Raw genomic sequence first — 15,507 nt, forward strand, 5'->3', positions numbered from 1 at the left:
GGACGTGTCCTGGATTTTAGATGAAGGGCTTTATGAACACCATCGAATTTGATCAATACGATGAACTAAGGCTAATGTCATCCTCATTTTATAGATGGCGAAATTTGGCTTCAAGACATTATTTTAACTTGCCCAGTTTTACACAGATAATCTATAACTAAGACAGGTTTTCTTCTATGTGAGTGCAATGCAGGCTCTTACCCACACCACCATATATGCTTTGAAACATCAGACAAAGCAAGAAGAAAAGTCAGGATAATGTCTTTGTTGGAAATGCAGACTTGGGCAATTAAAGGATGTTGGCATTTAAAAAGTGGGGGGGCCTGTAGTGCTTAGAGGCCAGGCACAGTGGCTCATGCCTGCAATCCTAGAACTTTAGGAGGCCAAGGCAGGAGGAGAGCTTGAGGCCAGAAGTTTGAGACCAGCGTGGGCAACATAGAAACACCCTGTCTCTACAGGAAAAACTAAAACAAAAACAAAACACTGAACAACTTAACTTGGCATGAAGGTGCACACCTGTAGTTGTGGCTTGACTTCTCGAGCTAGAGGTCAGAGTGAGCTACGGTCACGCCACTGCACTCCAGCCTGGGCAACAGAGCAAGACCCTTATCCCTCCCCTCCCCAAGAAAGGAGGGCTTATAATCTTAAAATTGTGCCTGAAAAGCAGTAGGTGGGGCTTTCTAATCTGTATCTAAGGTCCCGCTCTGTTTGATGTGGTTGATAATGTCATCATGTTTGAAGCTAAGATTTACCTGATATTGAAGAGAGTTGACAAGAAAATAACCCCTCTTTCTAACAGGGCATATTGCCTTCTCTATGTAAGATTTTAATATATACTTAAAAAGGGCATAACCCAAATATCTTTTTTTTCCACTCAAGAATCTAAATTAGCCTAGGTTCCTGAGACCAAGGGAAGACCCAAAAGAGAAAAACTGGTAAGTCTATGTGGGTGTTTTAAAAAGTCTGCTGTGAAAGTTTAGAAAACCAAATGACTAATTCAGACTGGGTACAGCTGGAAAGATGATCATGCAAGATTAGTCTTACCTTAGGGCTGTAAAAAGATGTGTAAGCTATTATTCTCCCATAATGAGTGTTTCATTGATAGTGGATTTTAACCCCCTTTGCTCAATTACCTTTTATTTTACTTCCTTCAAACCCTCCATTCTCTAGGTGGCCATCTATTCAGTTATCTGCTCCAAAAACAAGTCATTAAACATATCTAGCAGTAAACAGCAAATATACTGAAACTAGCCTATCTTACAAGGAATACATATTCAGCAGGTAAAGATGAGTTAATGGGATTTCTTAAATCTTGAGAGGGGGTTTCCTTCAGCTGCAGTAATTAACATGTTTGAAAACTAGAATTAATAAATAATCATAGCAAGTTCAACTTCAATTACTATTACAAATGTTTGTATTTATTTTTGCAAAACAATTGACATCTAATTAGCATGTTAAAAGCTACTTGTGTTCAGATATTAATCAGATAGCTTCTAAAAATCTTAAGAGTTATTTATTAAGGATAAGCCAGACATATGCATAACCACAATTAACTCATAACACTACATGATCTGCTACTCAAATTATTGTTAGAACTATGACCATAGACTCACCTGTTTATTCATTCAGTAATATGATACAGCAGAAGCCAATTATTCCCTAAAATATACTAAGATTATTACAGCTAAGTGATGTGTGTCTCCTCTATCTTACTCCAGAACGCTAAAACTTATAGGTACCAGAGGATATATATATATATCCTACTAAACAAAACTAGCTTTGCTTATAAAGCTTCTTCCAAATTTTAGTGCCCCTATAATGGTTTGATCATGTTTTATTACTTCTTATTGCATTGTATGATAATATTTGTTTACAAGTTAAACATTCCCATGTATTGCGAACTTCCAAAAATGATATTGAAGTCTTTTAGTTTGTATTCCCAGTTCATGACATGATTGTCTAGAAAATAACAGACATCCACAAAGTCTATAAAACAGGATGGAGTATCTACTGGCGTGATCTGTTGTTAAACTATGCACTTTAAGTCTTTTTAAAGAGAGTTAACTCATGGAAAAGTTCAGGCTTTGACATTAGACAGACCTAGAATGAGAAGCATGCCTCGGCCCTGCTCTACCTAACGTGAGCTAATCATGTAACCTCTGAACCTCAGATACCTCATCTGTAAAGGAGGAATTATATTCCTTACCTCAAGAGTGGTGGCAAGTATTTCATGAGATAAATATAAATTCCACCCGCTATGAGCATTAAGAGACCTCTTTCCTGCAACTCATACATCAGCTATAAAAGGCTTCCCTTTCATCCTTAGCCCAGTTTGTGGCATGAAGTGAGCCCTTGGAATGTATAATTTTCCTTTGTGTTTTTTAAATGTAGAAATATGATAAACTTCAAAAATGAGATTGCATTTGCAGAAAATCCACACTGGTCCCAAGAACTCATTCCATTGCACAGCACTTGTTCAGCCTCGGATAGAAAGAAATGTAAATGTGGAGCCATTCTTATCTTTGCCTGGAAGTTTCCAATTGCATGGCTCTGGAGAGTAGTCTCACTGACTCAATGAATGTGGCTTGGCCCAGTTTGCAGGCAGCTTTGAGATGTTCCTTGGATTTCAGTAGCTCTGTCCTGCTCTCTCTGTCCCAGGGTATAATGTGTTTTCCCTGACTCAAACCTTCCATGTTTGGAAGGCAGTAAAATAGTCTGAAAAGCAGTTTTTCTGTTTTTGTTTTTTTAATCAAATGGAAGAAAGTGGAGCAGAGCCAGCTCTTGAAATGAAATATAAAATCAAGCCAAGTGAAAATGCTAATATTTCAATTGCTACCCTGGGTACAGAAACTCAGAAGTATTAACAAAGAAATCTGAGTTCATAACTCAAGGAGCCCTTACTTCTATATAGCTTAGAATAGACATTGCCTTTGATAGCATGTTGAGAGAGAAATCAGTCTACCCGGTTAGGTCATCTCTTGTGACTGGGACCTCAGTATCTCATTTTCCAGTGCCTCCATCATTGATTTGTTTGTTTGTTTGTGCTTTGTTTGTATGTTCAGCCCCAGCTTTTAAAATGTCTACCAATGATGCCCCATTTCAGGTATCCTGGCCCTTTTTAATCACCTCCCCTTTAGTCTAGGCTGGAACTAATGATTTGCTTCTAACAAACAAAATTTAGCAAAAGGAATGGGATATAACTTATGAGATTAGGTTATAAAAAGAGTCTGGTTTCTGTCTTGTTCAGCATCTCTTGCTTTCCCATTTGTTCATTCTGATGGAAGGCAGCTGCCATTTTGTGAGCTGTTCTATGGAGAGGCCCACGTGGTTAGGAAATGGGGGACACATCCAGCCAACCACCAGAGAAAAACTGCAGTCGTCTGTCCACTCACCCCAAAGAAACTAAATCTGAGCAATAGAAAATATTATGAACTGAATAAAAATGAAATCAGTCGGGCGTGGTGGCTCACGCCTGTAATCCCAGCACTTTGGGATGCTGAGGTGGGTGGATCACGAGGTCATGTGATCCAGACCATCCTGGCCAACATGGTGAAACCCCATCTCTACTAAAAATACAAAACTTAGCTGGGCACGGCAACGCGCGCCTGTAGTCCCAGCTACTCGGGAGGCTGAGGCAGGAGAATCTCTTGAACCCAGGAGGTGGAGATTGCAGTGAGCTGAGATCGCGCCACTGCACTCCAGCCTGAGGACAGTGTGAGACTCCGTCTCAAAAAACAAAGAAACAAAAATTAAATAAATCATATCAAAACATATCAAATTTTGTGGGATGTAACAAAACAGTGCTCAGAGAAAAACTCATAACATTGAATTTTTGTTTTGTAAAAAAGAAAGATTTCTGATCAATAATCTAGGCTTTCAACTTTAAAAAGTAGAGAAATGAGACAAAAAATGAATTTGAAGCACGTAGAAGAAAACAAGAAAGAAATAATAGCAGAAATCAATGAAATAGAAACAGAAAAGAACATAGGAAAAATCACTAAAACCAAAAGCTGGTTCTTTGAAAAAGTAAACTGATAAACATCTAGCAAGACTGACAAGAAAAAGAAACAAATAATCAATATTAGTAATGAAAGAAAGGTTATCACCAAAGACCACAGAGACACTACAAAAAATTTAAGAGAATACTACCAACAACTCTACACACATAAATTTAACAATTTTCAAGAAATGAACTAGTTCCTGAGAAGCCATAAATTAAAAAAATACTCACTAAGAATGAAAGAAAACTTTATAGTCCTATAATTACTAAATAAATTGAATTAATATTTAAGAAGTCAGTTTTATTTTAAAAGTTTTTGCAGAAGTAATCAGAATGGTTTCCTGTGTGTAGTACCCTGTAGCCTACCTGGGAACTTTAGAGTGGTCTATCCTGTTGGTCATTTTTTAAAGGCTAATGAATACTGCTTAGGGTCAGAATCATGCAAGAAGGGCTCATAGGTGATCCCAGAAGTTCATAAACAAATATATGATGTCTCCTTTTTGAATTCCTCTCTCTTCATTTCTTCTATACTTTACGGCTCCCTGAGATTCCTTTTGAGAATTTTCACCCAGAAAGCTGGGGCTTTATTTATACTGTTCTGCCATGCACTTCCTATAAATGCACCTACATCTGGGGCCAAGTGGTAGAAAAAGAGAGAAAGGAAAAATAATCAGGAAGTTTATTTTATCCTCTTGAGACCCATGGTTTTCCCTCCAGTGTTCAGTGCCTATGGGCTATCCCGGCCTGAGGAACAATGGAATGAAGAAAAGAAAAATTAAATAGAAAAGAGAAGATTTTTTTCTGCTACCTAGAAATGTTAAGAGACCTCTTTCCTGCATCTCCTGCATGAACTATAAGCTTGTCTTTCAGCCCTCACTGCTAGGGCTATAGCCCAATTTCTGTTTTGTCGTTGCCTTGAGTTTAGGCTGGGAGACACTAAAAGGGGAGAAAAAAGATAATTTCAATGGTACTTAAATTCTTGTTTTCTTCCTCAATCTGCCTGTTGCTCTCTATTTAGAGTCCTCAAATAGCTGCTACGTTTATTCTGTTCGGGTTTTACAACACATTCAGTGGGGAAAAGAAAAATTTTTTTTTCCCTAAAATTGAAACGTGTCTCAGAATTGGAGTATTTCCTAATATTTTTGTAGGTTTTGTTTTGTGTTAAAATAAAGAAATTCCTAGTACCACTCAGAAAATACTGTTAGCTATTTCATGGTACACATTTTTTTTAATATATGTTCTACTTCTAGGGGAAATGTATTTTAAAAATCCGTGATATGCACTGTTGCGGAACGACTTAAGAGTAGTGTAAATATTCTCACGATGTAAAATTGTATTGTACTGTCTGATAAATACAATGATAGGTTTTACTGGCCTATGTCTTTGGAGGATCTCACTAGAACATTTGGAACTAAAAATGGAAAAAATGTGTCACAAAACTTTTGATGAATATTTGTTATTTTGAGATTTATGATCTAGGATTTTTGACTCATAAGAGGTCTAGCTCACCCACTGAACTGCAGTTACTTGTCAGTACTGAGGCACTAAGCTTTAACTCAACAACAATATTCACCAGATGCTTGGGGTATAAAAAAGAAAAGTCATCAAAATCAATATGAGCCTATTTTTATAGAGAACTGTACTTCATAAATAGCACTCCCTTCATCTTACAAGTTCAGAGCACAGAAGTTTCTTCTTTTTGGAGTTGGTCAAAATTCTGTCTTGCTTTCATTTTCTTTCTATCTCGCTTTCTTTCTCCCCTATCTCTTTTTCTTTCCATTCCTCAAATTTAAAATTCAATTTGTTAAAGGTTTATGTGGATTGATGCAATTATTTAAGAGCCATGGACTAAAAATCCTGCTGTGAAATTTCAATATATCAAGAAATAAGATATGTTTCTAATATTTTTCTTCCAAGTAAAGGATTAAATTTGAGACAGAGTTCAGGGTAAAGTGGGGTGTAGAGAATGGGGTGGTCAGCTTTCACTCACAAAGTCAGAGAATTTGCGTTTGCCAAATCTAGTAAGGTTTGGATATCCTGTCACTTGCAATCCTTGGGTTTCCATTTACACAGAAATCTTCATAGAGGAAGTAATCTGACCTGGATCCTGGAGGAACTGTAGAAGATATCTAGCTTTGGGGCATTGCCTGGAGTGAAAACAATATGTGCAAAGGCAATAAAGCACTTTTCAGAAAGTACCATATATTATATATACACACACACATATATGTATATATGCATATATAAACATGCTAATTCAAATACTAGAAGTGGTGAGCAGTAATGGAAAGAAAGTTAAGTTGAAGTTAATCTAATCAAAAGGGACCCGTTTTAGAATTTTGTTGCAAAAGGCAGGGACTCATTATATCCTTTTATGTGTGTGTTTTGAGGGGGACATGAGTGTGTGTTTTTATTTTAGAAAGTGGAAATAATGGGTTGGATGGAGACAATCAAGACATGCAAGAAATAGTTTTATCAGTTGGTAGATTATGACAGTAGTTTAGAAAGAGAAAATGATCCCAAATGAATAAGGTCATCAGCTGAATTTTTTTTAAATTATTTAAATTTAAATTTCAAATTCTCTGTAATATAATTTATTTAATATTTTGTTTTATATATTATTTCTATTTTATAATGCAAAATATGACTTTAGATGTATGGATTATAAAAATTTAAGTTTTTCTACATTTATATTCACTTTGAGGAATTTTTAGGTGGATTTTTATATAAAAATATCAGAAAAGCTGTAATGGAGCAAGTGGCTTTAACCCACTGAGTTTCTGTTACTGTGTTTCTCCAGTAGGGATAATAATATCCACCCATCTGGACATTGGGAGTGATGTCAGTGTTGTTTAGTTGGGATTGGAGCTTATTTATTTCTGGGATTTGCTTACAAGGGATCACAGCAAGAATGGAAACAAAAAATACATGATTCATATTCTTAAAGAGATTCAAGACTGATCCATAGAAACAACATGAGGACCATGTTCAAAGGGAGAAAGTAAAAACAATAAATGAAACCAGGGACTAGCTGTTCAGTTAAATGCAGTAGGAACAAGTGCTAAAACAAGACAGGTATTGCCCTGGGAATTGCTGTTGACTTTTGTTTGTGTTCCTAGGATATCAAAATGTAAGACTTGTCAATTATTTGTATCAGCAGGCTGGTAAAGACACGTATGTTTTAGGTTGATTTAGAAGTATAGATATTAAAAGAAAAGCATTAATTATTTATAAACACTTGGAAAGAAAAGATTAAAATTTTCTTTTGTTTTGATGGTGATTTGACTGTTTACCTAGAGAATTTAAAATACTATATTAGAATTAATACAATATTTAATAAGGTTAATGGAGAAAACATACATTTAACAATAGTTTTCCTCTGTTTCAACAATGTACTTCTAGAAATCATAATTGATTCCTTCATTTATCAAAGAATTACTAGTCATTAACCTGTGTTTGTCCCACTTGTTGGTGGATAGGTATAAATAAATATACAAAAGAAACCTTATTGAGTGCAATTCTAGATAGGATAAGTAAAATATAATCAGTAAACCCAAGAGATAAATACAATTGTATGGTAGCTACTGATGGCAGCAGTGGCCCATCTGGAATAGCTGTTGCCAAGACGCTGGCTTCAACAGGGGAAGTGCAGTAGGGGTTGGACTTTGTGGGGCTCCTGGGAGCTGAGAACAGGCAGGAGCCTCTCCCCTTACTGTCAGGGGGAGCCCCGCCCTCCCAGGCACAGCTGCAGCCGCCCAGCCATGGCTTCGGACCTGGGCATCCCTGCACTCTTGGGGGCTCAGGAAGCACCCTGTCACCACATGCTCAGAATTGCCTGCTCCCACTCCCTGGCCTCTCTCTTTTGCTGTCACCTGCTGTGATTTTGGAGGAAAGTTGAGCTGAGCCCAGGCACTGTAGTCACCTGGCTGGGTGTGCGTGCACTCAGGGCAGTGCTGACACGCTCTTCCCCCAGTTGCCTTGGCCCCCTCCAGACTTTGGACACTGAGGAGTCCAGGAGGGAGGCCAGGGGTGGGCTGAGGGCAGCTCAGTGTGAGCCTGCAGGTGCCCCTCAGCATGAACAACCTGGGTGCTGTGGACAGCATGTTGAAGATGGGAGGCAGACAGGCTCCTGAGCAGAAAGGGGTAGGTCCCAGGTGAAACCCCACCTTCAAGCCAGGATGGCCTGAAGCATGGGGGCTGAGCTGCCAGCTCCAGGTGGGATCCTTGGCCCAGAGTGAAAACTTATGGTGCTTTTTCCAGGCCCACCCATGGCTACCCTTGGACCAATCAGCACTCACTTCCTCCATTCTGAGCCCATAAAAACCCTGGACTCAGCCAGACTTGTACAGATGTCAGGACTACCAGTTGTGGAAAGGAACTATCCACTGCAGTTCTCCTCTCTGCTGAGAGCTGGACACTGCTGAGAGTTGGACACTCATTGGGATGACCTGCTTGTGGAAAGGAGCTACCCATTTCGGGTCTCCTGAGATCTGTTCTGTCACTCAATAAAGCTGCTCTCCACCTTACTCACCCTCCAGTTTTCTGCCTATCTCATTCTTCCTGGATGCAGGACAAGAATTCTGGAGCCTCTGAATGGCAGGACTGAAAGAGCTGTAACATAAACAGGGCTGAAACACGCCCTCCGCTCACTGCATTGCTTGTGATAAGAAGGAGAGAAGCACTGCAGCCCTTCAGTAAGCCCAGACCTAGGGTCTACCTGAGCCAGAGTAGTGACATCCTCTTTGGGGCTTTGCAGTTCCTGGCATCTCCAGGCTTCTGGGTTTCACTGCGTTTCCATCTCCAGACATGGGTGCCCACAGTTTAAGCCATGTGTGGTACATGTGGTCCAGCTGCAGCCTTGCACAGAACACACCTGTGTCGGTGCCTGGAGCTGCCCGCCCTGCTGCACTGTCAGCATGCCCAGCCATGCACAGTGGCCAGACCCCATGCTCACTTGCTCACACACCCCTTGCTGTTCTGCACCTGGCTTGCCCTTGGCAGGTGTGGGGTCCAGGCTGATAAAGTGAGCCAAGTGCAGCCTGCCAGGCCAAGTGGGGACAATGAGCTCAGCTCTGAGTATGAGAAATACTCAGGCAGAAGGCGCCACTGGACACAGAGGTTTCCAGCTGGTGAAGTGACACCCCAAGGATCCTGTGACACTACAAGTTGAAAAGTATGTTTGAGTACAAATTTAAGCAAGGGAGCAGAAAATTGGGTGTGCGAAAGGGATGCAGTTCTAAATTGAGAGATTATATTCTCAAGCTACATAATAAAATTGATATGACATTGGTATGGAGATTGACAAAATATTCAGTGAAAAAAAACTAGAATGTTTCCAGAACTGGACCCCAATATGTATCATAATTTAATGTATAGTAGAGATGTTACTTTAATTCAGTGGAATGAGACATGTCCTGTTTATTAAATCAAGCTGGAACAACCTTTATCCATTTGAAAGTAAATAAAAGGGGAGTACTCTCTCATACTAAGCAGAAAAATATAACTCATTTAGAAGAAAACCTAGATGTAAAAATAATGGTAATAAAAAAGATATCAAAATTCTCTTGTGAAAAACTAGAAAGTGAATACATCTTTCATTCATTAAATGCATAGTTATGGAAGGCTGTTAGTCAGGTGTAATTCTAGGTGCTTGAGGCATACAATTAAATGAAACATGGATCTCCATGTTGAATAAATAGGAGACAATAACTAGCAAGCAAAATAAATAATTATACACTCTATTTTGCCAGGAAATAACAAGGGCTGTGGAAAAAAGTATAAATAAAGTGAAACTGGGAAAGAGAGATTGTGAATGCTGGGGCCAAAGAGGGTAAAGAGTAGGCCAGATTATGATTCTTTGTAATACCATAAAATAGGACTCATTGAAAATGTGTCATTTGGTCAGTGCATTGACTCACACCTGTAATCCCATTGCTTTGGGATACTAAGGCAAGAGGATCACTCCAGGTCAGCAGTTCAAGACCAGCCTGGATAACACAGTGAAACCCCCATCTTCACAAAACAAAACAGAACAAAACAAAAAAAACAGCTAGGCATGGTGTCATGCTCTTGTCATCCTAGCTACTTGGGAGGCTGAGTCTGAAGGATTGTTTGAGCCCAGGAGGTTGAGGCAGCAATGGGCTATGATCAAACCACTTCAGTCCAGTCTTGCTGACAAAGTGAGACCCTGTCTCTTAAAAGAAAGAAAGAAAATATTGCATTTGAGCCAAAATTTAAAGAAACCGACTAGCAATTCAGGCAGATGCCTTAGAACACAGAGGTCTAAGCGGAGTCAGGAGCTGGTGTAAAGGTTCTAAGGTGTGTGTGTGTACACAGAAGAGCATAGTCAGTATGTGGCTTCAAGAACTGGAGGGATATTAAGAGATAAAATGGAATCAGGTCATATAGAGCATTGTAGGCAGTTTTAATAACTTCTCATATAACCATTCTTTATATGCAAAAACTCAAAGTTGAGCCCCATTTGACAAGATAGAAATTAGAAATCCTTTTGAGTTATAATACCATAAAAAGAAAATACACAAACCATAGATTTGAAAAATTGTAATTGCCATACCTAAGATATACTACATTTTTAATTTACATAAAATAGAAAAATGAGTTAAATGTGTTGAAGGCAATTCACAAAGAACAAATCCAACAGTTCAACAGACATATGAGAATTTATCTACCTTTATGGTAGTGAAGTCAATGAAAATTAAAATAACAGTGACTTTTGAAATACCTATGAGACTGGCATAAGTTAAGAAGAAAAGAACTATAATTCCAATTACTGGCTAAAATGCAAGGATAGACTTTGCTAATGGAAATATCAATTCGTCTATTTTTAAAGCAATCTGCAAATATCTAGTAACATTAATGACATTTATTGAAAGTACAATTTTAAGTGGTTGCTTTTATACCTTTGTAAGCCTTTTTATGAAAATCATTTTAAGTATTGATTTAAAAATCTTTAGACAAAATATCTTGATGGACTACAAAACCTGATTGTGTGTATTCAAAAGACCGCGCATGTGCACATATGCTCACACAGGTGTTTTTTGGATGGACTTGAAATTTGGAGAAAGATGCTCAGTAATTCTGGCTTTGGTACTACCACCCTGTTTTAATTGTAAATTTGTCATATTTGTTTTATTATTACTATGTACATATCATTATTTATATGTTTGTATATATATATATATATTCCAAACAAGTATTTTATTTTGCATAACAATTCAAGCTTACAAAAATAGACTTAATAATCTTTGTTTTATGTCAATATTCTTATGGTATAATGTGGAAACTGAGGCCCCAATAAATATACAAATTTACATAGCAGATAACAAAGCCAGATGTAGCTAACATTCTCTCCCCACCACCCCCAACCCCCTTACTTTCTTTCTCTTAACCATGCCAGTGTTCTCTGGACAAAAGGGCGTGAGAACCTTGAATTAGATGTTTCCACGTATAAAGCTTGATTGTCTTCTCTGAGTCCTGTCAGGATTTTTGCTATTATTTTCCAGCATCTCCCAAACTTTTTGAAGTTTATGTTTGAAATTAAGTAGCATGCAAAAGTTCTCTGGACTGGGGACAAATTTCTTCTTTGGTTATTGTGCCATATTCTCCATTATAGGAAGGTCAGAAGGAAACATCTGGCCAGCAAATTGCCATGGAGTAGAATTGAAGAATTACTGGGAAATTCATGCAATTCCATGGACAAGTGACAAACGATTCCAAAGGCATTGATGCCAAAACATTCACAACAGAAAAGAGAAAATAAAGAGCATTTTGTCCTAAGAATTAAAAAGAAAAGACAAATATAAATGTCAACCAAGAGCCGTAGATGTTCTAAATTTTATTCCAAGTGGAAAACAGCAAGTCTTCCAACTTTGTGAAACAGTTTCTTTAGGCAATAAAGATTACATTTGTTTACATCTGGCATTTTAATCATCCTCATCTAGATTGTCTAGATTTATATAAATTAAATAGCCAAGACCAAGAAAAAAGGGTAACTTGCCCAAGTCACCCAGTTAATTATCAGCAATGTCAGACTAGATGTGTATTTTCTGACCTTATCCTCCCCTATCCTCTTCCTCATAGAGTATCTTGGGGTGAGATATTGAATGAATATAGAAAACAGATAATTCATACTTAGAGGAACAAAGAAGAAAATTAGTTTTCAAAAACATGTAACTAATATAACTGCACAGAAGACATTCTCTGCAATACTGATATTACTTTTTATATAATTTTTTTGGATATAGATAAAGGGTATGTGCTACACATCACAATTGGGAAATAGTTTCTTGAGGGTGATACATAATTCAGCTCTTAGCATCTTCTTTTCTATGTCTTTTTGGCCCAGAACTGTAATGTGTTTTTCACTTCATTTTGAGTACCTTGAGTTCATGGAGTTTTTCATTATTATTATATTTGGTCCTTGGGCCACTTAATATGATCACAAAGCAGATATGAATAAATGTTGAACAAGTAAATTGATAGATGAATATATTCCTGGCTTGTAAGTGGAAAATACTTCCACTTGTTGACATGCGGCCTTAGGAAGTTGTTAGTGATTCCCAAGCCCTTAATTATGAAAATCCCTTGTGTGTTAGTCCATTTTCATGCTGCTGATAAAGACATATCTGAGACTGGGCAATTTACAAAAGAAAGAGGTTTGTTGGACTTAAAGTTCCACATGGCTGGGGAAACCTCACAATCACGGTGAAAGGTAAAAGGCACATCTTGCATGGCACCAGACAAAAGAAGAGAGCTTGTGCAGGGAAATTCCCCTTTTAAGACAATCAGATCTCATTAGACTTATTCACAGTCAGGAGAACGGCATGGGAAAGACCTGCTCCCATGACTCAATTACCTCCCACCAGGTTCCTCCCACAACACATGGGAATTCAAAATGAGATTTGGGTGGGGACACAGTCAAACCATATCACCTGGTTATTATACCTGTTTGTGTGTATATGTGTGGGCACTGATGCTACCTCCCCACTGTTGTCACTCAGAATCATGCGTTGTCTATGACACTTTAGTGTTCGTGTGATATCAGTATGAGTTTGTCTTCTTGAACCAACTGATGATCTTTGATTGAAATATAACTTTGGGGAACCTACTGTAGGTCAGTTATTGTTCCAAGCACTAGAAATAAAATAGGCAAAGACAACTTTTCTACTTGTGCAGAAAACTCACAGATGAGTTTAAGACAGAGATGCACAAAGAACTGGAGAGCATTAAGAAGAGCTTCTGAGTTGTGTTTGGAGGTGAGACCTGAAAGACTAATTATAAATTGTGCAGACAAAAAAGTGTGAGTTTACTGGTAGGCAAAAGAGTATTTGAATAGGGCTTGCTCTTTTTTTCAGAGGAATGGGTCTGCATGTGGGAAGGTAAATGAGAAGATCTGAGAGACCATACACATTCATGCATGTGAAATGTCTATGTTTATTTGGAATAATAGGAGAAGAAAGAGATTAAACCTGAATGTAAGGAGAAGATAAAATCTGAGACATTGAAGAAGAAAGGGATAAACACTGAGAGTAAGCAGAGCCACACCTTGTAAAACTTTGTCAACTGAATAACTTATACTTTATCAAGGGTTTTTGAAATTTATTGAACAGTTTTAAGAAGCGGGGATTATATTCAAGTTGCTTTTTTTTTTGAGAAAGTGTCTCACTCTGTCGCCAGGCTGGAGTGTGCAGTGGTGCAATCTCGGCTTACTGCAACTTCTGCCTCCCGGCTTCAAGCGATTTTCCTGCCTCAGCTCCCGGAGTAGCTGGGACTACAGGTGCACAATGCCACACCCAGCTAATTTTTGTATTTTTAGTAGAGACGGGGTTTCACCTTGTTGGCCAGGATGGTCTCGATTTCTTGACCTCGTGATTTGCCTGTCTCGGCCTCCCACAGTGCTGGGATTAACAGGTGTGAGCCACCGAGCAGGGCCTCAAGTTGCTTTTAAAATTACTTGGTCTGCTCTGTGAAAAAAAACAATGGCTAGGTGAGCAATGTTGAAAGGAGGATATATGTTTCTTCTTCTAAAACGTAATGATAATTGTAAACTGACTAGACTTATTAGAAATGGATTTTATACCCTTTGGTGTAATGGGGCAGATTGGATTTGAAATGGAGCCAAACACAGAGCCCAGCACAAAGAATTCATGTAATATACCTTGGTTTCTCTCTACCCATTTCTAATTTCCTTATTTGCTCTTGCCTTCTCAAAGATTTTTTTTTAAGTGGACTATATGTTGCTTCTGTCGTGTCTGTTTTATCCATGCCTGAGAATAGTGGGGAATAAGCGTTGGTCTAACTAGAGCTAAATCACCAGGAAGCACTGAGTCTTTAAAGAATCACATGGGACAGGTACAGTGGCTCATGCCTGTAATCCCAGCACTTTGGGAGGCTGAGGTGGAAGGATCTCTTGAGTCTAGGAGTTTGAGACCAGCCTGGGCAACATGGTGGGACCCAATCTCTAAAAAAATAAAACAATTAGCTTGGCATGGTGGCACATGCCTGTAATCCCAGCAACTCAGGAGGCTGATGCAGGAGAGCATAAGCCTGGGAGGTTGAGGCTGCAGTGTGCTATAATTGTGCCACTGAACTCCAGCCTAGATGACAGATTGAGACCCTGTTTCAAAAAAAAAACCACTCATCCTTTCCATTGTCCTCTTTATTTCCTTTTAAGTTAAAGTTATGTAGTCTTCTGTCTACAGATACTCTATCATCAGACAGAAAAAAAATGGAGGAGATGTTGACTGAGCTCTTGTCCAGTCTTTGAGTGTGACATTGTTCCGTTCTGATATAATCTCAATCTTCAGGTATGCATGGAACAGATTACGCAAGGCATTTTTGTCATCCTCTCCCATATATTTACTTGATATCTGTGATCTTCTTAATGAGAACCTGGGGTAAAGTCATAAGATCATAAGATACACATAAACCTGATATCAGCACCAGCATCCGTTCATCCATTTGCTGTTTTAGATGAAGGAGGTTTATTGTGCTGTATTTAGCTGGATGGAAAACTAGGAAAACTGTCAAAAGGACATTATAGAAAAAGAAAAAAATCTTTGAGTAAAACATGTTTCATTTCCATCGTTTCAATTGCTTTGGAATTATGGGCTATTGCTTCAGGGACAGCAGCTTTAAGGCAAATGGTTGAGTCTCTAAAAAACTACTGATCACTTTCCTAAATAAACTGTGGGACAATCTCTACAATAAGATACAATGCTTGAGTCATGTTCAAAGGAATGCCACAACCACTGTCCACTTGACAATTCAGTCTTGAAGGTCGAACAAAACATCACACTTCTATGAATTTTTTTAAATTTTTTTATATACTTTAAGTTCTAGGGTACATGTGCACAATGTGCATGTTTGTTACATATGTATACATGTGCCATGTTGGTGTGCTGCACCCATTAACTCGTCATTTACATTAGGTATATCTCCTAATGCTATCCCTCCCCCCTCCCCCCACCCCACAACAGGCCCTGGTG

Source organism: Pongo pygmaeus, chromosome 18, assembly GCF_028885625.2.
Source record: "Pongo pygmaeus isolate AG05252 chromosome 18, NHGRI_mPonPyg2-v2.0_pri, whole genome shotgun sequence".
Lineage (NCBI taxonomy): Eukaryota > Metazoa > Chordata > Mammalia > Primates > Hominidae > Pongo > Pongo pygmaeus.